The sequence below is a fragment of the Terrapene carolina genome, unplaced genomic scaffold (genome assembly GCF_002925995.2).
Source record: "Terrapene carolina triunguis isolate 2854851 unplaced genomic scaffold, T_m_triunguis-2.0 Scaffold740, whole genome shotgun sequence".
In the NCBI taxonomy this organism is placed as follows: Eukaryota; Metazoa; Chordata; order Testudines; family Emydidae; genus Terrapene; species Terrapene triunguis.
In genome coordinates this window covers 3,336,313-3,360,725 of record NW_020665091.1, presented here as the reverse complement: position 1 = coordinate 3,360,725, position 24,413 = coordinate 3,336,313, and the positions used below count along the sequence as shown (strand labels likewise).

General features: G+C 48.2%; 1 protein-coding gene across 4 annotated transcripts in view; it reads left to right on the top strand.

The window, feature by feature from the left end:
• The window catches only part of ATN1 (atrophin 1), a 79,665-nt gene that overhangs the window by 12,899 nt on the left and 42,353 nt on the right, over positions 1-24,413 (top strand). Inside the window, exon 1 of one of the 4 annotated variants that reach the window (XM_024210973.3) lies at positions 14,983-15,026. The exons of the other annotated variants lie outside the window; for them this stretch is intronic. The gene's annotated coding sequence lies outside the window, so the exon portion shown is untranslated. Of the gene's footprint in view, positions 1-14,982; positions 15,027-24,413 lie in introns of those variants that run through there. 4 annotated transcript variants of the gene reach the window in all.

Here is a 24,413-nt window from a genome sequence, read left to right as displayed (position 1 = left end):
GAGGGACATTCATACATTGAGTCTCCGGTTTTTCCTCTGGTGGCCCTTAATGAGTGGGATTTGGGATCTCAGGAGCTCAGAGGGAAAAGTATGGGTTATTTGTTGTTGTTTTTTACATCTCCTAGTGTTGGCAACCAAGTAACAGGCAGGTACAGCTTTGGATGTGCCATACAAGTGAGAGGTACCTGCACCTTCTTTGTAATATCACTAGTGAGATCATTCCAGTTAATGTACGGTATTGTGTAGGATATCTGTCCCTCTCCAGCTTTAGGTGCTGGTCGGATAATAACAGGTCCCTGGTTAACAAGGGCTGACAGGCTTCATGTTTTTGGTCATTGAGTCCTGGCTGATTGCTGTCAGTTCTGAGATTTTGGGGATACCCAACAACCCAAAGTTGATCTTTGCTTTGGTACTCATCTTCCAGGCTCAGGTACCCATTTAGGCAGGATGAGGCCAACTTCAAACATTGACTGTGCTGTGACTAGGGAGGCCATGAAAACTTAGAATCATAGAACTTAGTATAGGAACACTCCATCAGGTTTCGCCCAACCCAAAGTCTAGGGACCAGGGCAGGACCATTCTCCATGTTCCATTTCGTAGGGTTCCTGCTTCTCAATATTCCAAGCAATGGGGCTATAGTCTATTCTGGTATGGAGATGACTCTCCCAGCCTTCAGATGCCTCAGTGCTATAGGACAGTTTCTGTTCAGCTTTTCCTTGGCTCATCTCACCCCTTTCCTTCTAGTTCTCTCCACTTATCCCCCCACAAATTCCTCTCCCATTGGGGTTTTTGCCCCTCAGGCACTTGCAGAGAGTTCGTAGGTCCTCCCTCAGTCATTACTTCAGTGAGGCCAATGGATTTTACTGTTTGAATCAATCCCCAGTACTTAACCCCTCCAGCCCCCTGAGCTTCTCTGTACCTCTTCTCTGAACTCCCTCTAGTTTGTCACTATCTTTCTGGGACTGAGGAGACCAGAACTGAGTACAGTATCCCAAGTGGGGTCTCCCCATAGTACCCACAGAATTAAGTATATGCAGAAAAAGAAGTGTTCATATTTCTGTTCTGTATTTGGGAGAAAAAAACGATGTAGTCATATATGATAAGACTCTTTCCATTCCACTTGTGTCTCTGGAGGATGTTAAACAGAAGCTGTTAAAGTTAAACATTTTTAAATTGGCAGGTCTGGATAACTTGCATCCAAGAGTTTTAAAAGAGTTGGCTGAGGGGCTTGCTGCAACATAGATGTTGATTTTTAGTAAGACTTGGAATACTCGGGAAGTTAGAAGACTGGAAGACAGCTAATGTTGTGCCAATATTTAAAAAGGGTAAACAGGATGACCCAGGTAATTATAGGCCTGTCAGTCTGACATCAATCCAAGGCAAGATAATGGAGTGGCTGACACAGGACTCAGTTAATAAAGAATTAAAGGATGGCATTAATTATAATACCCATCAACATGGATTTGTGGAAGATAGATCTGTCAAACTAACTTGATATCTTTTTTGATGAGATTACAAGTTTGATAAATGTAATAGTGTTGATGTAATATACTTAGACTTCTGTGAGGCATTGATGTGGTACCACATGATATTTTGATTTTAAAAAAACTCAAATTATATAAAATTAACATGACACACATTAAATGGATTAAAAGCTGGCTAACTGATAGGTCTCAAAATGTAATTGTAAATGCTGAAGCATCATTGAACAGGTGCATTTCTGGTGGGGCCACACAAGGTTCGGTTCTTGGTCCTACACTATTTAACATTTTTATTAATGACCCGGAAGAAAACATAAAATCACTGATAAAGTTTGCAGATGACACACAAAATGGGGGAACGGTAAATAATAAAGAGGACAGGTCACTGATACAGAGTGATTTGGATAGCTTGGTAAGATTGGCTCAAGCAAACAATATGCATTTTAATATGGCTAGATGTATACATCTAGGAACAAAGAATGCAAGCCATACTTATATGCAGGAGCAGTGGAGCTGCAGGTTTTTGCCTGGAGCTGGAGCCGGAGCACAGCTCCAAAGCCCTGCTTATATGATACGGGACTCAAGAAGGATGTTGATAAATTGGAGAGGGTTCAGAGAAGAGCCACAAGAATGATCAAAAGATTAGAAAACGTGTGTTATAGTGATAGATTCAAGGAGCTCGAACTATTTAGCTTGGCAAAGAAACGGTTATGGGGTGACTTGATTACAGTGTGAGTCCCTACACAAGGAACAAATATTTAATCCATCTAACAAAGAAAGTTATTACACGATCCAGTGGCTGGAAGTTGAAGCTAGACAAATTCAAATGCAAATTCAGAATTCCATTTTTAACAATGAGAATAATTAACCATTGGAACAATTTTCCAAGGGTCATGGTGGATTCTCGATCATTGAGAATTTTTAAATCAAGATTGGATGTTCTTCTAAAAGGTATGTTTTAGGAGTTATTTTGGGGAAAGTTTGAAGGCCTGTGTTATACAGGGGGACAGACTAAATGATCACCATGGTCCTTACTGGCCTTGGAATCTATGAATCCATAAGTAGCCATCAGTGGTGTTTTTTTTGTTTTTTGATTTTGGTTTTTTTGAAAGTCAAAAAGGAATGACCATACTGAATGCTGATCATGTTAATGTGGAGGGGAAGGATGTAGCATTATGGCTTCCCTGCATGTGGACTCACTTTGGCCCGTGATTGGGTTTTGTTACCAGATCTGCCCGTTAGTTTGGGGAATGCTCATTTATTCGGGTTACTCTTCTGGGGGGGATGATCCTGTAATTCTGTCAATGTACTGCTTGTGTCACGTGTGTTTTCATATGGAGCTTTACTTCTCCCTTATGTAAGTCCACTCCCAATGGAACTATCCTGCAGAACCTAGGTTCCCTAGGGCTGGGTTCCTCCAGCCCCGGAACCGGATGAACACACACACATTAACAGAGCAACATACATTAACAGAGCAAGTCTGAGCAGACCGAATCAATCAGCACTTTCAAGCTGACCCCCCTTATATGTCCCTGTACTCAATGGGCTGGATCAAGCAGCACTTTCAAGCTGCTCCCCCTTATGTGCCCCTGGGCTCAATGGACTAGGTCAAGCAGCACTTGAAAGCTGCCACCCTTATGTGTCCCAGATTCAGCACATCCCTATCCCCACTCTAACATCACAATTGTACTGGTAGTAATCTACTTGATGAGCAAACCCCACAGTATTTTGGACGCTGCAGGGATCTTTAGCTTAGGTAAAAGAAGTGTTGCTGTAGAGTAAATGGGGGAAGCTAAAAATACAAAAGAGTAAGGCTCAGCAAGAGAGAGAGAGGCAACCAGCTTAACCATAAAAGTTATTTATTGAATAATAGTGAAAACTACACAAGAAGAGCCTAAACCAAGATAACATACATTATTAAAGGTTAATACCTAAGGTAGAAAGGAAAACAGAGAGAGAGAGAGAAAGAAGTGGATCTCACCGCTCCCTGAAGCTTGAACTGGTCGGGGTTCCCAGGTGATGGTGGTAGCTCAGGGTCCTGAGGGCAGGAGACAGGCAGAGCCCCCAGCATGATTAGTCAGGAGATGGAGTCCCAGTGGAACTGATGGATAGTTTGGATCAAAGGGCTTGGCTACACTTGCGAGTTACAGCACAATAAAGAAGCCCCGGGCACACTAGCTCACTCCCCATCCACACTGGCAAGGCATGTAGAGCGCTCTGTCTCCGTGACTACAGTGCTGCTGGTACTCCACCTCGGCGAGAGGAATAACGTTTGCTGCGAATAAGGTGTTGCATTACTGCGCTCTGATCGGCCTCCGGATATGTCCCATACTCCCCTTAAGTCAAGTGGTCACTCTTGTCATTGTTTTGAACTCCTGTAGGAATGCGGAAATGCCCTTTCAAAGCTCCGTTGCTGACAGCCGGCATGCACACCGTTACTGTGGAATGCTGTGTGAGAGAGGGGCGGGAGGGAGGTCTGCTGCTGTCTGAACTTACAAGACAGCATACTGACATGGTCTCAGCCCCCCAAAACCCACTCTCTCTCCCCCAACATACACACAACACACTACCTGTCACACTCCACCCCTCCACCCCATTTGAAAAGCACGTTGCAGTCACTTGCATGCTGGGATAGCTGCCCATAATGCACCACTCCCAATGCCGCTGCAAGTGCCACAAATGTGGCCACGGCAGTGCGCAAGCAGCTGTTAGTGTGGACAGACTGCAGCGCTTTCCCTACTGCACTCTCCGAAGGCGGGTTTAACTTATAGCGCTCTACGTCTGCAAGTGTAGCCATGCCCTAAGCAACAGAACACTTACTTGAACATAGGTAGGGGTTTTTGTAGAGAAACAACAATGGTTCAAGGGAGAACACTAAATTTGTTTATGGGTAAACTGATGACTCAAGGGTTTTCTTTAGGCTAGACAATAGGAGCTGATCACTTTTGGCTATGGGTGGTGTTTTCTTCCAGGAAGCTCACAATGCAACTAGGCTGCTTCAGTATTTTGGATATCTATCAAGGATTCATTACTAGAATTGGTCTGATAATTGCTGAGCTGGGTGTGGGCAGGCATAGGTTCATTAACATCTGGAGCAGAGATTCCCATGATGCAGTGCTTCCCTACTTTTCTGGTCCCAGAGTTTAGTGCGGTTCTCTGTTCTTCATTCTGTATGCTAATCCCTGTCCCATCTTTCATGCAGATGAGGCTAGGGGAGTTGTCTTTGCTCTCCATTCTGTATGCAAATGGAGATGTCTTAATTTTGTCACCCTTGTCAGGAAGGGTCTAGGTGTGTCTCCCAATGCCCTTCACTGCTCTCTGCAAGTCTTTTCTCTGATTGGTCTTGGTTTGAGCAGAGACCGACGGGGGAGGGGAGTGTCCCTCATGAGTCAGACAGGCCAGACACTGCGTCCTGGTTCCCCAAAAACACAGAGCTGACTCGTATCAAGTCCCCCCGTTGATGGGGTGCTTTGTGCTAAGCGAGTATCCCCATCACATCCTTACTCCGTGGTACTGGGTCTGATCTTCCATCAATTGCAGTCGCCGCATCAGTTGTTGTATCCAACAAACCAGCAGAACCAGGCCAATTGCTAGTATAATTTGGAAGCCGATGATCACCACAATGGGGTAAAACATAATATTTAAAAAACCTGTTGCACTGGGGCTCCACCCAAGCAAAGTCTCCCACCAGGAGTGATGGCCTGTGTTTTTACCTTAATGGCAATGAGACCCATTCCCAGTGAAATGGGGGAAGCCTCCTTGTAGAGCTCAGGATAGGCATTTAAATGTTGTACAGTCCATATAGGCACAGTAAACTTAATATCACAACTAACAATGGTGGTTACATTACAGAAACAGTAAACGACGGAGGGGAGCAAGGTTTGTGATCAGAGGGTTGAAAATTAAAATTTGTTGTTGTTGTTGGCCCAATTCCACTCTGTACCAACCGGCCTCATGGAATCCCTCCAAAATGGCAATATGCCCATAGAATTTAAACCAAATTGCTGGCATGAGCTTGTCACAATATGTGCCTTTTAATGGAATTACCCAGTCTGGGGGACCTTGCTGAATCAAGTCATGTCCAGCTAAAGTCCAGTTCAGCGGTTCCTAGTTTATGAGGAATTGTGTGATATTCTTGCCTGCTGGCGTGATCAGAGACAGCTGCAGTTCCTCTCCAGGTAACGGAGGTGTCTGAGTTCCAGTGACAATGATGACACATAACGGCATGGTTGTTCCCCAAACAGCGGAGGAAACCAGGGCTACCCTGCACTTTCCGCCACCAAGGAGGCTGTCACTGGGTGTGTTTGATGTTGTACGTCCCATTCGAGACCACAATGGCTTACAGAAGAATGGGATGGAGTCTGGGGTGGTCTTAGTTTCATAATAAAACTTGAGTGACTCTCCGGTGGCACTATGCGTGCAATTGGCAATGCTTTTCCAGGGGCAACCCAAGGAGTTGCCAACAGCCTAAAACTGCTAGCGATGTTGCAGGGCCAGGGGGTTCCTCCCATTCCTAGAATCCATGCATGTGGCACAGCAATTTTACTTCCTGGGCTCCAGCTGGCAAGCACCTCCAGAGGTTCAGAGGGATCACAGGACAGCATCAAACTCCAGACGCTTATGAACAGCAGGGTGCTGGTGCACCACTGGGATGTCATGGCTCATGTTTGGGACCTGTGAGGGGGCAGAGAAGAGAGAAAAACTTCCCCCGTATATACTGGGAGAATCTGGGACCAATATTACAGGGTGAACATGAAGCAGTGACCTACCTCAGGGTGGCCATAATAAGTCAAGGACTTTTCTGGCCTTTTTCTGTCTCAACATCGGGGTAGGCACTGACCAACCCACTCGATGCGTATTTTCCAACGGCTCAAAGCCATTCCTTCTTGCTTGCCAAGAAGGGTGGCCGACAGGATGGAGAAGACAGTTTTGAGAGTCAGGTGGTTTATCCTTCCATTCTTTGAGCTGTGAAGAATGAAACCATTTCCGCCAGGGTTTTCCATTTTTCCCATTCAGGATTTCTACCTGACAAACACTGGGGCTGGCCCAATTCACAATAGAGCCCCGGCCATCCCAGGTGTGTGTAAAGAGCTGCTTAGCAGTGACAGAAGCAGTGTTGGTTTTAGTAGGGATGGCTTCCACCCTGGATCTTTCTAAAACAAAGTCAGTGGATTCATACACAGTTGAGAAACTTTGGCAGCTAGAAACTGAACCAAATTTCTCAGCACCTACACTGTTGCTTGCTACAGGCAATGATTCATTCTGAGCTAACTCAATCAACTCACTTCCACACCTTTTAGTTGTAGCAAACTGCTTGCAAAAGCTAGCATGAGGTTTTATTCCTTCAGGAGCACTTTTAGGCAACAGTTCATTTCCCCAGAAATTTCCTCCTTTTCCTTTTCAGCTAGGGGTTGCTCTACAGAAACATCTTCTTGAGCATCTTTCTGGGTTTCAGTTGAGTCCAGAATGACTTCTGAGACAATTTACATATCCTCAATCAGCATAAGCTGAGAGGCACATTCTGTCTGCTCCTCAGACAGAAGATAAGAGACAGGCTCTCCCCCAGCAGATAAACTGCCATTCCTAACATTCACAAAGTTTGGAATTTACTCCCCTTTGTTCCCAGACAAATGTTTGGAGATTGGGGTAGCTTCCTCCATGGGCAAGTCATTACCCCCAACAGACACAGGCTTAGGAACACTTCCTTCCTGGGTTTTAGTTGAGTCCAGAACTACATCTGGCACAACTGACAAATCCTCAGTCAGCATAAACTGAGAGGTATTTTCTGCCTGTTCCACAGACAGAACACTGGAGACATTTTCTCCCCCAGCAGTTAAACTGCTTTTCTGACTAGACAAACAGTTTGAACTTCCCTCCCCCTTGTCACAGATCACATGGCTGTTCACATACAAACACTGGGAGATTGGGATGGCTTTTTTAACAGACAAATCGCCACTCCAAAGAGACAAACCATGGGAGACAGTTTCTCCCTCATACCTGTTGAGTTGAACTTGTTTAGTGGTGGGTCTCCCTTCGGAGAGCCTGTCCGCTAGCAATTGGGCTAACATCCCTGGGTTCCCCACTGTAGCCCTCACAGTGGGTCTCCTCCGTATGTCGCACTGATGTCTTGCGATCAGCTGGGGAGGCCCCTACTGATCGTCAGACTCCCAGAGCCTCCACTCAGGCTATGGCTACACTGGTGCTTTACAGCGCTGCAACTTTCTCGCTCAGGGGTGTGAAAAAACACCACCCTGAGCACAGCAAGTTACAGTGCTCTAAAGCACCAGTGTAAACAGTGCCCCAGCGCTAGGAGCCGCGCTATAAGCTAATCCCCTCATGGAGGTGGAGTACCTGCTCTCCCAGCGCTGGCGCGTGACCACACTCGCACTTCAAAGTGCTGCCGCGGGAGCGCTCCCACGGCAGCGCTTTGAAGTTTCAAGTGTAGCCACGGCCTCAGAAGAGGGGGCAGGGATCTGGCTTTGACAGGCAGTGGGCGTGGGGGATGCACTCCGTACCGGGGCAGTAGGTTGTGGGGGAGCTCCCTGCATTAACTCTGTTTTCCGCATGACCTGAAACAAAGCATTAATCAGGATGCTGAGGGGCTGGCAATCATATTTTCCCATATCCTCTCCTAAATTCACCAGCTCCTTCCAAATCATGTTCCTAAGGGTCTCCTTGGGTCGGCGCTGCCCAGGGTTGTGGGAGGTAGGGGAATTAGGATTGGGAGGGTGCCTGGCAGAGTGAGGACCATTATTTGTAAATGTGGTAGCCTGCACGGGCTCTGAGGTAGTCTTTTTGCTGACTTGTCTTTTTAAGATACCAGTTTCTCACAGCAAATCTCCTGCCTGTTTGATTTTTGCCACTAGTTCACTCCAGGTTAGGTGTTCTAAATCCACAGTCCCCATGGTCAATTTTGTCTGAGAATTTAGTCCTGCATAAGTGCTCTGTACTAATTCATGTCCCTGATACTGGAAAGTGATAATCCCATTCTCTTCTGTCTGAGGTAATGAATCAGAGGCCTTGGCTACACTTGCAGATGTACAGCGCTGTGAGTTAAACCTGACTTCGTGTAGCTGAGTAGGGAAAGCGCTGCAGTCTGTCCACACTGACAGCTGCCCAGCGCACTGTCGTGGCCACATTTGCGGCAATTGCAGCGCTATTGGGAGCGGTGCATTATGGGCAGCTATCCCACAGAGCACCTTTTCCCATTCTGGTGCTGTGGGTTGTGGGAAGGGGGATTCTGGGTCCTGTCCCAATGCCCCGTGATGCATCGCTTCGCATCCCAGAAATCCCTTTGTTTCCGTCCACCTTTGGCGCCATCTTTCAACGGTTTCTGTGCAGCGCGATCTGTCTACGGGAAATGGAGTCCGAACTGCTGAGGCGTAGGCTGACGAGTCTCGCCAGCACGTCACGTTTGGCAGTTGAACTATTCCTTAAGATCCAAAGTGAGAGTGAAGATGAGGAGTCCGACGATGCTATCGAGCCGCTTAATGCGTACAACACGAAATTGCTTGTGGCATTCATGGACAGGCTCAGCACCGTTAAACGCCGCTTTTGGGCTCAGGAAACAAGCACCAAGTGGTGGGATCACATTGTCATGGAAGTCTGGGATGACGAGCAGTGGCTGCAGAACTTTCGGATGAGAAAAACCACTTTCATGGGACTGTGTGAGGAGCTTGCCCCCACACTGCGGCGCAAGGACACGAGATTGAGAGCTGCCCTGCCAGTGGAGAAACGGGTGGCTATTGCAATCTGGAAGCTGGCAACTCCAGACAGCTACCGGTCGGTCGCAAACCAGTTTGGAGTGGGAAAGTCGACCGTTGGAATCGTGTTGATGCAAGTTTGCAAGGCCATTAATCGCATCCTACTCAGAAGAACCGTGACTCTGGGTAACGTGCAGGAAATAGTGGATAGCTTTGCACAAATGGGGTTCCCTAACTGTGGAGGGGCGATAGATGGGACGCACATTCCTATTCTGGCACCACCCCACCTAGGATCCGAGTACATTAATCGGAAGGGGTATTTCTCTATGGTTCTCCAGGCGCTTGTGGATCACCGTGGGCGTTTCATTGACATTAACACAGGCTGGCCCGGAAAGGTGCATGACGCACGCATCTTTCGGAACACTTGGCTGTTCAGGAAGATGCAGGCCGGGACTTTTTTCCCAGAGCGGAAGATCACGGTAGGGGAAGTTGAAATGCCCATTGTGATCCTTGGAGATCCCGCTTACCCGTTAATGCCGTGGCTCATGAAACCCTACACAGGGAGCCTTGACAGCAGCAAGGAACGGTTCAACTACAGGCTGAGCCGGTGCCGAATGACTTTGGAGTGTGCCTTTGGCCGTTTAAAGGGCCGCTGGCGATCTCTGTATGGGAAGCTGGACTTGGCCGAAAACAGCATCCCCGCGGTTATATCCGCGTGCTGTGCCCTCCATAATATTTGTGAAGGGAAGGGTGAAAGCTTCACTCAGGCATGGACCTCTGAGGTTCAACACCTGGAGGCTGAATTTGCACAGCCAGAGAGAAGGGCTATTACAGGGGCTCAGCGCTGGGCTGCAAGGATTAGGGATGCCTTGAGGTAGCAATTTGAGGCTGAAAACCAGCAGTGATATCTGGTGCCCTGCACGGGAGTGAAGTGCAGTAGTTCCAGTCTTTAGGAATCAGTGTTTGCTAAGCAAACAAGCAGACTTGCAGTGCCTGTTTATTTCCTGGGCTAAGGAGTCTTTTACTTTATGCAATAATAAAGAATGTTTTCAAAGCCAAAAAATCCATTTATTGAAAAGAAAAAAAAATATTTATTGAAAAGAAACAAGGGGGTGGAGTGGGGAACAGTACAATCACAGATTTGCGCATATCCTGTCTGGTGTGCTGTGCAGTGAGTGCTGCACTTCAGGACAGCTATACTGCATGGTGATGGGGTTGAGTGCAGAGGGTAAGGGTCGTGGTTTTCAGGGCTGGGTGGTGAAGATACTGGTGTTGGAGGCAGCGGGTGGCGTGAAGAATACGGAAGTTGGGGAAAGTGGGTTGGAGGTGACAGTGGGGCACAACGGAAAGAGTTTTGGGACAAGGGCTGTAGGGGGGGGTGGCGTTTGCGGTACTGCTCCTCTTTCTGCATGGCTACCAGCTCCTGGATAGCGTCTGCTTGGCGCTCCAGGATGCTTATGAGCGTATCAGTGCTTTGCTGCTGGTGCGCGGTGCTTTGCCGCCGGTGCGCTGCATTTTCCTGGCGGATCCTGCTTTCTCTCTCCCTCCAGTTCTGTGCTTTCTCATTCTCTTTAATAGATTGCCACATCACTTCTTGCAGCATGTCTTCTTTGCTTTTTCGCGGTCTCTTCCTGAGTCTTTGCAGTCTCTGAGCAGGCGATAAGAGGGATGGCTGAGGTCTCAAGGTTGATGCAGCTGTATAGGCAAAATGCAACATTTAACAGAGGCAGCATTGTTTGTACCAGACAGAGTAATGATTCCCCCCGCACTTAAGGAGTAGAAAACACACAGGGTCTACACAATAGCATAATTTTCCCGTCCGAAACAGAGCACACATATCCCACGGGAGCCTCAAAATGGTGAGTAAGGGGGACTGATTGTTTCAGGGCTGCACTGTCCTCTGGGTTTCTGTGCCTTGGGGAGAGCCAACAGCTTCAGGGGGCACCTACACTCAACACTGTCCCAACATTTTCCACAGGAGTTCGTCCTGGACGATATCTCGCTGCTGAGGGTGACCTGGGAAGCAAGGGAGGGTCTTCTACTGCAATGCAGCTTCTGCCCTGGCCCATATGCAGCTTGCCTGTGTGCAGCAATGGTCCCTCCGCCCCTCGTGGCACAGTGGCACGGACACGTTAGCCTGGCTGGGACAAGGACCACGGTGGCTCTCCTGATAAACCTGCGCAAGCGCATTGCACACGTTCTGGATGAGACATTCGAGGAGATTACCGAGGCCGATTACCGCGATGTGATAAACCACATCAATGCATTATTCCGCATCTAGGCATGCATGCCTAACCCTCCTCTCCCAAAGAGCCCGCACTGAAAAAATTCCTTCCCGAAAAAAAACCCCGCTTACCGGGAACCTGCTCTTCTGTTTGTCCTCCACCAAGTACCAGCCACTGCGACTGGCTACCTTCCTCCTGGCTCGAGAAGAGCTCCTGGCTGCATGGCTCCAGGGATTCCGGGGTGTCTCCATCCGGCCCACCACCATCACTCCCGTTTTCCTCCTCCTCCTCCTCCGGCTCTGAAGTGTCCATGGTGGTGCTCGGAGTGGAGGTGGGGTTAACCCCAAGTATCGCATCCAGCTCTTTGTAGAATCGGCAGGTCGCGGGGGGAGTACCCGAGCAGCCGTTTGCGTCGCGGGCTTTGCGGTAGGCACTCCGCAGCTCCTTCACTTTAATCCTGCACTGCAGGGCGTCCCGGTCATGGCCCCTTTCCATCATGTCCTTTGATACCTTCCCGAAGGTATCGTAATTCCTACGGCTGGAGCGCAGCTGGGACTGTACAGCTTCCTCCCCCCAAACACTGATGAGGTCCAGCAACTCGCCATTGCTCCATGCTGGGGCTCGCTTGGCGCGTGGAGGCATGGTCACCTGGAAAGATTCGCTGATAGCACTCCACACCATGCCGGGCTGAGCAAACAGGAAGGGGATTTTTAAAATTCCCGGGGAATGTAAAGGGTGGGTCACATGGTTGGTTACCTGAGGGCAGTAGAGTTTGAACTGATGACCAGAGTGGCTAGAACAGGCATTGTGGGATACTGCCGAATAATTCTGGAGGCCATTCACAGCGCATTGGGCGGCCACACTGGCGCTGCAGCACTGCAGCGGCAGCGCAATACTCGCTGTTCCTCTCGGAGAGGTGGAGTACAGGCAGCGCTGCAACCACAGAGATACAGCGCTGCAAATGCCTTGCCAGTGTGGACGGGGAGTGAGTTACAGTGCTGGGGGCGGCTTTACAGCGCTGTAAGTCGCAAGTGTAGCCAAGGCCAGAGAGAGCTGCCAGCATTTTCTTTCAAATTCTGGGACCTCTCCTGGTTTCTGCTCTTCCGTTATATACAGTTTCTTAAGGGAAGACGCAGGCAGTAATATTTTAAGAGCACTTATCATCCATTCCCGGGGTCCAGTGGCAGTCCGCTCCCAAGAACCTATGCCTATGTCTAGAGCATCTGCATCACAAGGAGAGGCGCATAACTGAGCCAATTGTGTTAAGTCCATGCCATCAGCAGAGGGGTACATTTGCCAAAGTTTGGCCAGCCATGGAACGGCTGTGTCACACTGTGGCCCCAGTCTCTCAGCAATAGCCTTGGCTTGACTAGGAGACCATCTTACTACGTCCATGACCAGCTTGTGGGAAGATTGGCTCCTGCAACTACGTGTTTAACCTCCCTTGTGGCAACATTATGCATGTGTGGCCAATTGGGGTTAAATGGGTTTTTGGGGACAGCATCAGGGAGTATCTTTATTTTCCCAGGGGGCTCCAAATCACAATCCTCTCTTAACCTTACAGCTGCTACCACCCCCTTATGGGCACTAAGTTGGACACGCAATTTACTAATCTTTGCCTCACACTCCTGATGGTCTGCTGCTGCCTTTGCTGCCCTGTTCTCTTCTGCCAAGAAGAGAGTTGCAGCTCTTGCTTCTTCTAACAGAACTTTTGTGTGTGTCAACTCTTTTCTATGCTGTTCTGCATTCCTGCTTGCCTTGTCTCTCTCCTCTTGTATATCTCTAAGTATAGTCACCATTCTGAGCTTTTCTGCTATCAATTCACACCTCTGTCTCACATTTATTCAAACGTTGTTGTAACTGCTTTTTCTCAAGCTCTAGTTCCTGCCCTCTCTTTACCATTTCAACCATGTCCAGACATGCATAAAATAATGCCCATGCAGCAGCTGCATCCTTTGCACTACCACGTGGCTTAAAGGTTGTGCAATATTGTTCAAAGCTCAGACTAGCTTCAGTCAGGGGATTCTCACCCTTAAAACACCCCCTTTCCCAGGGGCATTTCCCCTTTTTCATTACCCATCTCTCTAACGTGTTGGTTTTCTCCTGTCTCAAGTGAGCATCTTTTTCAGCCATCTCTATTTCTTTATTTCACTAATGATCCCCACCAACAGCTCTTTCTAAAACCTTTATTTTTAAGGCTCTACTCTTAACTCCTTATTTCACAGTTCTACAGGTATTCTAATTATGATTCTTAACAGAAGGTTACCAAATAGTCTATCAGAGAGAGACCTTGCTAAAGGAGCTTGGTCTGAAAAAGGAAAAGAAAGAGAGCTTACTCAGGTCAGTGCCTTAGTTTCCCTACTCCACAGCAAGTACTCAACAATTACCATCTGATTAGGGTCACGCATTCTCCACCAATTTGTTACCAGATCTGCCCGTTACTTTGGGGAATGCTCATTTATTTGGGTTACTCTTCGGGGGGGGGGGGGGGGGGAGGGGGGAAGGGGGGCCTGTAATTCTATCAATGTACTGCTTGTGTCACGTGTGTTTTCATATGGAGCTCTACTTCTCCCTTATGCAAGTCCCCTCCCAATGGAGCTATCCTGCAGGACCTAGGTTCCCTGGAACTGGACGGACACGGACACACACACACACACACACATACACACACCAAGTCTGAGCGGACCGGGTCAATCAGCACTTTCAACCTGACCCCTTATATGTCCCTGTACTCAATGGGCTGGATCATGTTCCAGATTCAGCACGTCCCTATCCCCACTCTCACATCACAATTGTACTGGTAGCAACCTTCTTGATGAGCAAACCCCGCATCAGAACACTTACTTGAACATAGGTAGGGGTTTTTGTAGAGAAACAACAATGGTTCAAGGGAGAACACTAGATTTGTTTATGGGTAAACTGATGACTCAAGGGTTTTCTTTAGGCAAGACAATAGGAGCTGATCACTTTTGGCTATGGGTGGTGTTTTCTTCCAGGGAGCTCACAATGCAACTAGGCTGCTTCAGTATTTTGGATATCCATCAAGGATTCATTACTAGAATTGGTCTGATAACTGCTGAGCCGGGTGTGGGCAGGCGTAGGTTCATTAACATCTGGAGCAGAGATTCCCATGATGCAGTGCTTCCCTACTTTTCTGGTCCCAGAGTTCAGTGCGGTTCTCTGTTTTTCATTCTGTATGCTAATCCCTGTCCCATCTTTCATGCAGATGAGGCTAGGGGAGTTGTCTCTGCTCTCCATTCTGTATGCAAATGGAGATGTCTTAATTTTGTCACCCTTGTCAGGAAGGGTCTAGGTGTGTCTCCCAACGCCCTTCACTGCTCTCTGCAAGTCTTTTCTCAGATCGGTCTTGGTTCGAGCAGAGACTGGCTGGGGGTGGGTGGGGGAAGTGTCCCTCATGAGTCAGACAGGCCAGACACTGCGCCCTGGTTCCCCAAAAACACAGAGCTGACTGGTATCAGTTTTGGGTTCCTGTATTCCATGTATAACATGTAGCTGTGGATTTACCAGTAACAGACCATGAAAACAACATCCCTGTGGTCAACACCAATAAAGAGATGCATCACAAGTCCATAATCAGGATGGAAGAACAGCCAAGGGTGGGTCAGCAACCAGATCACTCCCACAGAGCCAGCCATCTGATGCCTGATTGGAACTGGTCCATGACTTCTACAAGACACTCACTGACCTTCCTGAATAAGTGAATTTTAAACAGTGGTCTATAATTGAAAAAAAGAGTGGATAAAAGGGGCTACAAAAGAGCACAGCATTATTAATTATAATAATATGGCATCACTGCAGCTCTATAAGTAAGGTTTGGTTGAGTGTTGCAATTACAGTATCCTCAGTGGAACATTTAGGCCCTGATCCTGTACTGAGAACAGGATTGGTGGATTGCTGCATCCATATGGACTTCCATTGTAGTCTGTTCATCACTAGAGGAAGCCTTGCTCTGTTCTTCTGATATTTTCAAGTAAATCCGTTAGTTAGTTATAACCATTATAAAATGTGCCCTTAGGAATTATTTTATGGTGAATCCAACCTTCTTTTGGTTCCCTATAGCAAATAGATTTAGTTACAATGTGGAAGTAGAAATTAAAGGCATAGGTTACTGTTAAAGTTTATTAATAAGGAGAGTTTTGTATTTAACATCACACTTAGTCCTATTTTTTTCTACTTCACAGTAATCATTAGCAAATATTTTGTTCTCAGATATGATTCTCATTGAATTATAGCTTTCATTTAAAAAAATTAAGTTTCTAGTCCTGAGTGTGAAGAAAATCTTAAAAGAACAAAAAACATAACCTGAGTGTAATTGGTGCAGTATTATCTGCCTGAGTCTGCAGGAAGCCTGAAACATGGGCTCTTAGTTGTCAGATTACCTCTATTCATCTCAGAGGGGTTGTTAACTTAGAAACCTGATGATGACCATTTAAATAGAAATACTGTTAATTATTTTACAGATGGTCATTTAAGTAGAAACATCCAGATAACGTGATGAGTGGATTTGATAATAAAAATGGTTGTTTTGAAAGTTGCATGTAAAGCAGGGCTCGTCTACAGTTAAAATGCTACAGCAGCACAGCTGTGCCACAGCAGTGCTTCATTATATACACTACCTATCTTAACGGGAGGGCTTCTCCCATTGGCATGGATAATCCACCTCCCTGAGAGGTGTTAGTAGGTGGATGGAAAAATTCTTTCGTTGACCTAACGCTGTCTACATAGGGACTTAGGTTGGCTTAACTACACTGTTCAGGGGTATGAATTGTTCACATCCTGAGCAGCATAGCTATGTCGACATAATTTTTTAGTGTAGACCAGGCCTTAGTTATATATAAATAATATAACGTATCCTCCCCAAACTTATATAATTTACTCTTTGAGTACAGAATGAGTTTTGTGAACATATACAATTAAATTTGTTAATTAGTTTGAGCTAAAAGCATTTTAAAATGACTCCTTTCTAAAAATGTTTTTGGTATTTTTTGGATTCTTCTAGGAAAGAAGTTCCCGTAGACTGACAGTAGACGATTTATTTATAGAGTATTCCAGAATCTAAAATATGGGTTATTTTGTAACTTGTCAGGTCTTGCAAAGGCCTTGGGCTTGGTCTACACTGAAAAGTTATATTGGCATAACTACATGTGTCGGGTATGAAAAAACCACAGCTCAACCGGCGTAGCTCTGCTGACACGGCTCCATCTACATTGGGAGTTATGTCAACAGAAGAGAGCTGTCTTCGTTCAGGAAGGTGGTGTTCCTACAAGGACAGAAAAACCCCTTCTGCTGGCATAGGCTGTGTCTACAAAATGAGATTATACCATCAGAGCTGTGGCAGTATAGTCTCTGTAGTGTAAACATACCTGCACACACAAATTGATGGCATTTCTGTATTTCGTCTGGTCTACACTGGGAATTTAAATTGGCATAGCTACGTCTCTCAGGGGTGTAAAAAATCTACACCACTGAGGGTATGTCTTCACTACAAAATTAGGTCGAATTTATAGAAGTCGATTTTTAGAAAGCGATTTTATACAGTCAATTTTGTGTGTCCCCACTAAGCACATTAAGTTAGCAGAGTGCGTCCACAGTACCGTGGCTAACGTCGACTTTCGGAGCGTTGCACTGTGGGTAGCTATCCCACAGTTCCCGCAGTCTCCACTGACCATTGGAATTCTCGGTTGAGCTCCCAATGCCTGATGGGGCAAAAACATTGTTGCGGGTGGTTTTGGGTACATGTTTTCAGTCGCCCCTCCCTCCGTGAAAGCAAAGGCAGACAATCGTTTCGCGCCTTTTTTCCGTGCAGACGCTGTACTGCTTTCAGCAGACGATGCAGTAGGACTGCTAACCATTGTCATCCAACCACCGCTTCCGCTGCAACTCTGCTCTCCTGCTCTCCTGGTGCCATGAATTGACCTCGCAGGTCCTCTCGTCGTTCTTTATAAATATCTATTCTCGTGGCATCCTGTCATCATCCACCGCTTCTTCTGCAACTCTGCTCTCCTGCTCGTGTCTCGATAGCGAATTTCTCCATGTTGTCTGTCATGGGCTCCCGGGAACGTGTGTTCTTCCTCGGGAAATGTGCACGGTGCTAACCATCATCATCCACTGCTTCTGCTGCAACTCTGCTCTCCTGCAGACGCCATACCACAGCAAGCATGGAGCCCGCTCAGCTCATCGCTGCTGTTGTGAGCATTGTAAACATCTTGTGCATTATCCTGCAGTATGTGTAGAACCAGAACCTGCAAAAGCAGGCGAGGAGGCGACGACAGCGTGATCACGATAGTGATGAGGACATGCACACGGACATAGACTTCTGTCAAAGCACGGGCCCTGGCAATTTGGACATCATGATGGTAATGGGGCAGGTTCATACCGTGGAACGCTGATTCTGGGCCCGGGAAACAAGCACAGACTGGTGGGATCGCATAGTGTTGCAGGTCTGGGATGATTCCCAGTGGCTGCGAAACTTTTGCATGCGTAAGGGCAGTTTCATGGAACTTTGTGACTTGCTTTCCCCTGCCCTGAAGCGCAAGAATACCAAGATGAGAGCAGCTTGCAACGCCAGACAGCTACCGGTCAGTCGGGAATCAATTTGGAGTGGGAAAATCTACTGTGGGGGCTGCTGTGATCCAAGTAGCCAACGCAATCACTGAGCTGCTGCTATCAAGGGTAGTGACTCTGGGAAATGTGCAGGTCATACTGGATGGCTTTGCTGCAATGGTATTCCCTAACTGGGGTGGGGCGATAGAGATATGCGTTCCGTCTATCTTGGGACCGGACCACCTTGGCAGCCAGTACATAAACCGCAAGGGGTACTTTTCAGTGGTACTGCAAGCACTGGTGGATCACAAGGGGCGGTTCACCGACATCAACGTGGGATGGCCGGGAAAGGTACATGACGCTCGCGTCTTCAGGAACTCTGGTCTGTTTGAACAGCTGCAACAAGGGACTTACTTCCCAGACCAGAAAATAACTGTTGGGGATGTTGAAATGCCTATAGTTATCCTTGGGGACCCAGCTTACCTCTTAATGCCATGGCTCATGAAACCATACACAGGCACCCTGGACAGTAGTCAGGAGCTGTTCAACTATAGGCTGAGCAAGTGCAGAATGGTGGTAGAATGTGCATTTGGACATTTAAAAGCGCGCTGGCGCAGTTTACTAACTCGGTTAGACCTCAGCGAAACCAATATTCCTATTGTTATTACTGCTTGCTGTGTGCTCAACAATATCTGTGAGAGTAATGGGGAGACGTTTATGGTGGGGTGGGAGGTTGAGGCAAATCGCCTGGCCACTGATTACGCACAGCCAGACACCATTGCGATTAGAAGAGCACAGCGGGTGCGCTGCGCATCAGAGAAGCTTTGAAAACCAGTTTCATGACTGGCCAGGCTATGGTGTGACAGTTCTGTTTGTTTTTCCTTGATGAAAACCCGTCCCCTTGGTTCACTCTACTTCCCTGTAAGCCACCCTCCCCCCTTCGATCACCGCTTGCAGAGGCAATAAAGTCATTATTGTTTCAAAATCATGCATTCTTTATTAATTCATCTCACAAATAGGGGGATAACTGCCAAGGTAACCCGGGAGGAGGGAAGCACCGGGTGGGATGGTGGATGAGGGGAGGAGGGAAGGACAAAGCCACACTGCCCTTCAAAACTTATTGAATGCCAGCCTTCTGTTGCTTGGGCAGTCCTCTGGGGTGGAGTGGAGGCCCCCCCCCCCAAGTTCTTGGGCGTCTGGGTGAGGAGGCTATGGGACTTAGGGAGGAGGGTGGGCAGTTACACAGGGGCAGCAGCGGTGGTCTGTGCTCCTGCTGCCTTTCCTGCAGCTCCACCAGATGCTGGAGCATATCCGTTTGATTCCCCAGTAGCCTCAGCATTGCATCCTGCCTCTGCTCATCGTGCTGCCGCCATCTCTCATCTTGCTCCCGCCACCTCTCATCTCATTCGTCCCTCCTGTCCTCACGTTCATTTTCTGCTTTCCTGGACTCTGACATTGTGTGCCTCCACACATTCTGCTGAGCTCTTTCAGTGCGGGATGACTGCATGAGCTCAGAGAACATTTCATCATGAGTGCGTTTTTTCACCACCTTATCTGCACTAGCCTCTGGGATGGAGATGATAAGGGTAGCGTTGAAACATTTGTAGCTGCGGGAGGAAAAAAAGGGAGAGTAGTATTTTAAAAGACACATTTTAGAGAACAATGGGTAGACTCTTTCATGGTGAACCAAGCTGTTAACATTACATAGCACATGTGCTTTCGGTACAAGGTCGCATTTTGCCTCTTATATTGAGGGCCTGCTGGTTTGGTGTGACAGATCACACACGCAGGGCCGGGCAACAGAATTCGGTTTGCAGGCAGCCATGGTAAGCCACAGTCTTTCAGCTTCTTGAACCTTCAAAACATGTGGGAATGGTTTCAAATAGCAGCACCCTCCTTTCCCATACCAAGCACCCGTTGGGTTGGCCATTTAAAAGGAGGGGCTGTACTGGCCACCAATGCATCCCAAGTCTTCAGGGCAAATTAAACATTAAACACGCTTGCTTTTAAACCATGTATTATATTTACAAAGGTACACTCACCAGAGGTGCCTTCTCTGCCTTCAAGGTCCGGGAGCCCGCCTTGGGAGGGTATTGGCTTCAGGGTGATAAACAGTTCCTGGCTGTCGGGGAGAATGGTTTCTCCACTTGCGTGTTGTGCGCTATCCTCATCCTCCTCCACCTCCTCATCTTCCTCGTCCCCAAAATCCTCATCCCTGTTGCATGAGATTCCCCCCTTGCAGGTGTCCACGGACAGGGGTGGGGTAGTGGTAGGGGCCCCCCTAGAATTGCATGCAGCTCATCATAGAAGCGGCATGTCTGGGGCTCTGACCCAGAGCGGCTGTTTGCCTCTTTGGTTTTTTGGTAGGCTTGCCTGAGCTCCTTAATTTTCTCACAGCACTGCTGCGGGTCCCTGTTGTAGCCTCTGTCCTTCATGCCCTTGGAGATTTTTTCAAATATTTTGGTATTTCGTCTTTTGGAACAGAGTTCTGATAGTACAGATTCATTTCCCCAAACAGCGATCAGATCCAGTACCTCCCGTTCGGTCCATGCTGGAGCTCTTTTGCGATTCTGGGACTGCCTGGTCACCTGTGCTGATGAGCTCGCCACACTGGCCAAACAGGAAATGAAATTCAAAAGTTCCCGGGGCTTTTGCTGTGTACCTGGCTAGTGCATCTGAGTTGAAAGTGCTGTCCAGAGCGGTCACAATGGAGTACTCTGGGATAGCTCCTGGAGGCCAATACTGTAGAATTGTGTCCACACTACCCCAAATTCAACCCGGCAATGTCGATTTCAGCGCTAATCCCCTCATCGGGGAGGAGTACGGAAATCGATTTTAAGAGTCCTTTAAGTCGACTAAAATGGCTTTGTCGTGTGGACAGGTGCAGGGTTAAATCTATCTAACGCTGCTAAATTCGACCTAAACTCCTAGTGTAGACCAGGGCTGAGAGATGTAGCTATGCTGACCTAACCCCGGTGTAGACAGTGCTAGGTCAACAGAAGAATTCTTCCTGTATCCTAACTACTGCCTCTCTCACGGAGGTGGATTACCAGTGCCAATGGGAGAACTCCTCCTGCCAGAGTAGATAGTATCTATGCTGAAGTGTTACAGCAGTGCAGCTATGCCGCTGTGGCGGTTTAAGTGTAGACATAACCTTTGTCTTTATCTCTTTCAGAATTTTTGTAATGCAATAGCTTTTGAACAGCACATCCAGTCACTTCCAAAATTTTTGGGACTGTTCAAGGCATCAGTGGCCAGAACCCTGTTTATTTTTGGGAAAATCTGAAAACCCAAAGGGGAAAATTGGGGAGGGGCACATGGAGCTCTACCATCTGCTTAGTATAGCTTCTAGCACCTCTGCAATTGTGTACAGATCAAACAGCTGGTTGATAGGGGTATTACTGGAGGGTGTTAATCGCTGTCTCATCTCTCACCACCTTCCCAGTAGAATTTAATATATTGAAACCCTGAATGATTTATCTCCCAGACAAATAACAATGGAGGGGAGGGGAGGGGATGTGCTTACAGGCCCTGGCAATGGGAGGAGAATGGAGGACTGGTATGAGGGTGAGGGATAAATGGGGCACACAGAACCCCAGGCATGTGGGGTAAATGGGGGAGCATGCTATGGGGATGGGAGGCACACAACACTCATGGCAATGGGGAGAAATGGGGGACCCTGGGATAGGGAAATGGGGGCACTCAGAACCCCTGATGGGGGAAGATTGGGGGAAAGAGAGAAATGGGGGCACCTATTGAGCCCCTGCCATGGGGGAGAACAGAGAACCCTGATTACTCCTGGGGGAATTCTGCAGCACTGCGTGTACACAGAATTCATGTCCCCCACAGATTTCTTTGCTTCCCTGCAGAAAAATGATTTTCTGACAGGGAAGCCAAGGTAAGCTGCAAGAGCTGTCATGCACCACTCCCTAGCTGCGTAGGTACATCGTTTCAGACAGCTGGTGGAGAAGTAAATCACCACAGGGCTGGGGACACCCCAGCCAGTGGCTCCTACCCTGAGCCAGGATCAGCTGCTAGTCCCAGCTGGGCTGGAGGCAGAAGAAGATGGGACTTCCTCTTCCCCTGCAAGGAGTGGTTGGGGCTGTGTCAGACCCACCCCCAGAAACCTCCCCCAGCTGCAAGAAGCTCAGCATCCTCCCCTGTTTCCTCTTCTCATTACTACTCAGCTGTGGGGTGAGAGGTCACTGTACTGGGAACTGCTCCCCCATCCACCCAACCCCCGTGCATCCAGACCTCCCATACCCAGACACCCCTGCCAAGCCTCACCCCATATGTCCAGACCCTCCCCCCAGCCCTCCATACCCAAACCACACCCCACTGAACCTCAACACCTGCATCTGGAACCCCCCTGCACTCAGACCACCCCCCCCCACTGAGCTCCCTGCACTCAAACCCCCACCCTGATGAGCACCACACCCCTGCATCACGCTGAGCCCCTACATCCAGAACCCCATGCCACTGACTCCCAATTAGCTGCACCCAAACCCCCTACCCCACCAAGCCACACTCCCCCAGCACCCAGACCCTTCTGCTGAGCCCCAACCACCTTCCCCCGGAAGCCCCCGCAGAGTCCCATTGCCCCCCACCTAAACCCCCCCCCATGAGCCTCCGCGCCCCCAGCTGCCGCCCGCACCCCCCCCCCCCCCCCCCACTGAGTTCCCTGCAGCCAGATTGTCCCATTCAGAATCCTCTCACTCCACCCTGGATCTCCCCCCCCGCCCGAGCCCCTCCACACTTGGATCCTGCCTGCTTGAGCCTGCTTGCCCCACACCTGGTGCGCCTGGTGCAGAGGGCCAGGGCCCCAGGGTGTTTCTGGGGCAGGCCCAGGCCTTGTGCTATGGCAGGGTCAGGTGCAGCCTCACCACTGAGTCCGTGTCTCCGGGGAGGGTGGTGGGGAGACTGCAAGGTGATCTCCCACTTTTGTGCAACTAGTGGCCTGTGCTCCCCACTGCCATGCTGGAACCTCTGCATTTATTTAACAACAAATAAAACTTCCAGAATTTTAAAATATTGTGCACATAATTTTTTGGCGCAGAATTTTTTGGCACAGAATGCCCACAGGAGTACCTGATGTAGGGGAAGGAAGATGTGGGGGGCCCACAGTACCCTTGGTGTGGGGAGAGATTGGTGGTATCTAGTATGGAGAAATGGAGGACACAGAGAGCCCTTGCCATGGGGAGGAAATGGAGGGCATTGGGGAAGTGAAAAGGGGGTGTATGCAGAGCCACTGGCATCGGGGAGTGTGCAGGACCCTGAGAGGAATGGGTGAAGACTCACAGAGCCGTTGGCTGGGTGGGGAGCTGCAGGGAATCCTTGAAATAGAGGGGTACAGGAGGGAGGCACACATGGAGCTGGGGGTGCAGAATGGAGGCATGCAAAGAGCCCCTGATGTGTGCAATGTAGTCGGCCTACATAAACTACACAGTTTAACAACATATTACTTTTGCATTTATGAATAGTTGTAACTTTCTGTTTATGCTGCAATGGTAATCCTGTAATATTTCTTTGTCGACTTGTATCTTATAATGAATATTGTGGTTGATTATTGATTTGTTTTTGTATCAATTATTTTCAATTGACAGTTGGTGATAGTGTATTACTGCATGTTAAGTGATCTGTGGAAAACCAACAGCAAACACGTTCTTCATCTATAGCTCAGCTAGTTGGGCAAATCAGCACTTGTATAGCTGAGCTGCAAAAAAATACTTATGCTCTGAGCTTGTCTCCTGGACCTTTAGAAGTTTATAAGAGGGAGAAGAGAGTTTCTGTGCTTTGAACTTCTGAAGAGCTACTCACCTGGCCATTCTACAGAACTTGGGAAATCCCCTTGCCAACTGGTTTGAGCTTTGGCCTGCTAAACCCAGGGTTGTGAGTTCAATCCTTGAGGGGGCCATTTAGGGATCTGCGGCAAAAATCTGTCTGGGGATTGGTCCTGCTTTGAGCACCGAGTTGGACAAGATGACCTCCTGAGGTCCCTTCCAACCCTGATATCCTATGAATCTATGAAACTGCCCCCCCCGCCCCCAACCAGTGCTTCCACAAGCCCATTATGCTTCCCCCACTGCTGGCCCCCCCCCTTCCCAGCTATACCCTCTGCTTTTCCCCCCACCATTTTCTATTGGTAAATATAAGCACATACACTGTATGTATATGTATGTTTGATGCCCAAATAAATCTGTTAGTCTTTAAGGTGCCACCAGACTCCTTGTTGTTTACGTTTGATGTGTTATTTTCAAGGGCAAAAATTCTCTTTCATTTTAACAATGTCCCCCCTCAATGCATATATCAAAGAACTGACAATCACTCTGGAACACACAACCTGAGCTCTCACCCATTAGTTTGGTATATAACATCGTGTGTGTTTGCCTGTGTGTGCAAACCTCCCACTCTCTCTTAATATTATTAAGGTTGCAAAGTCA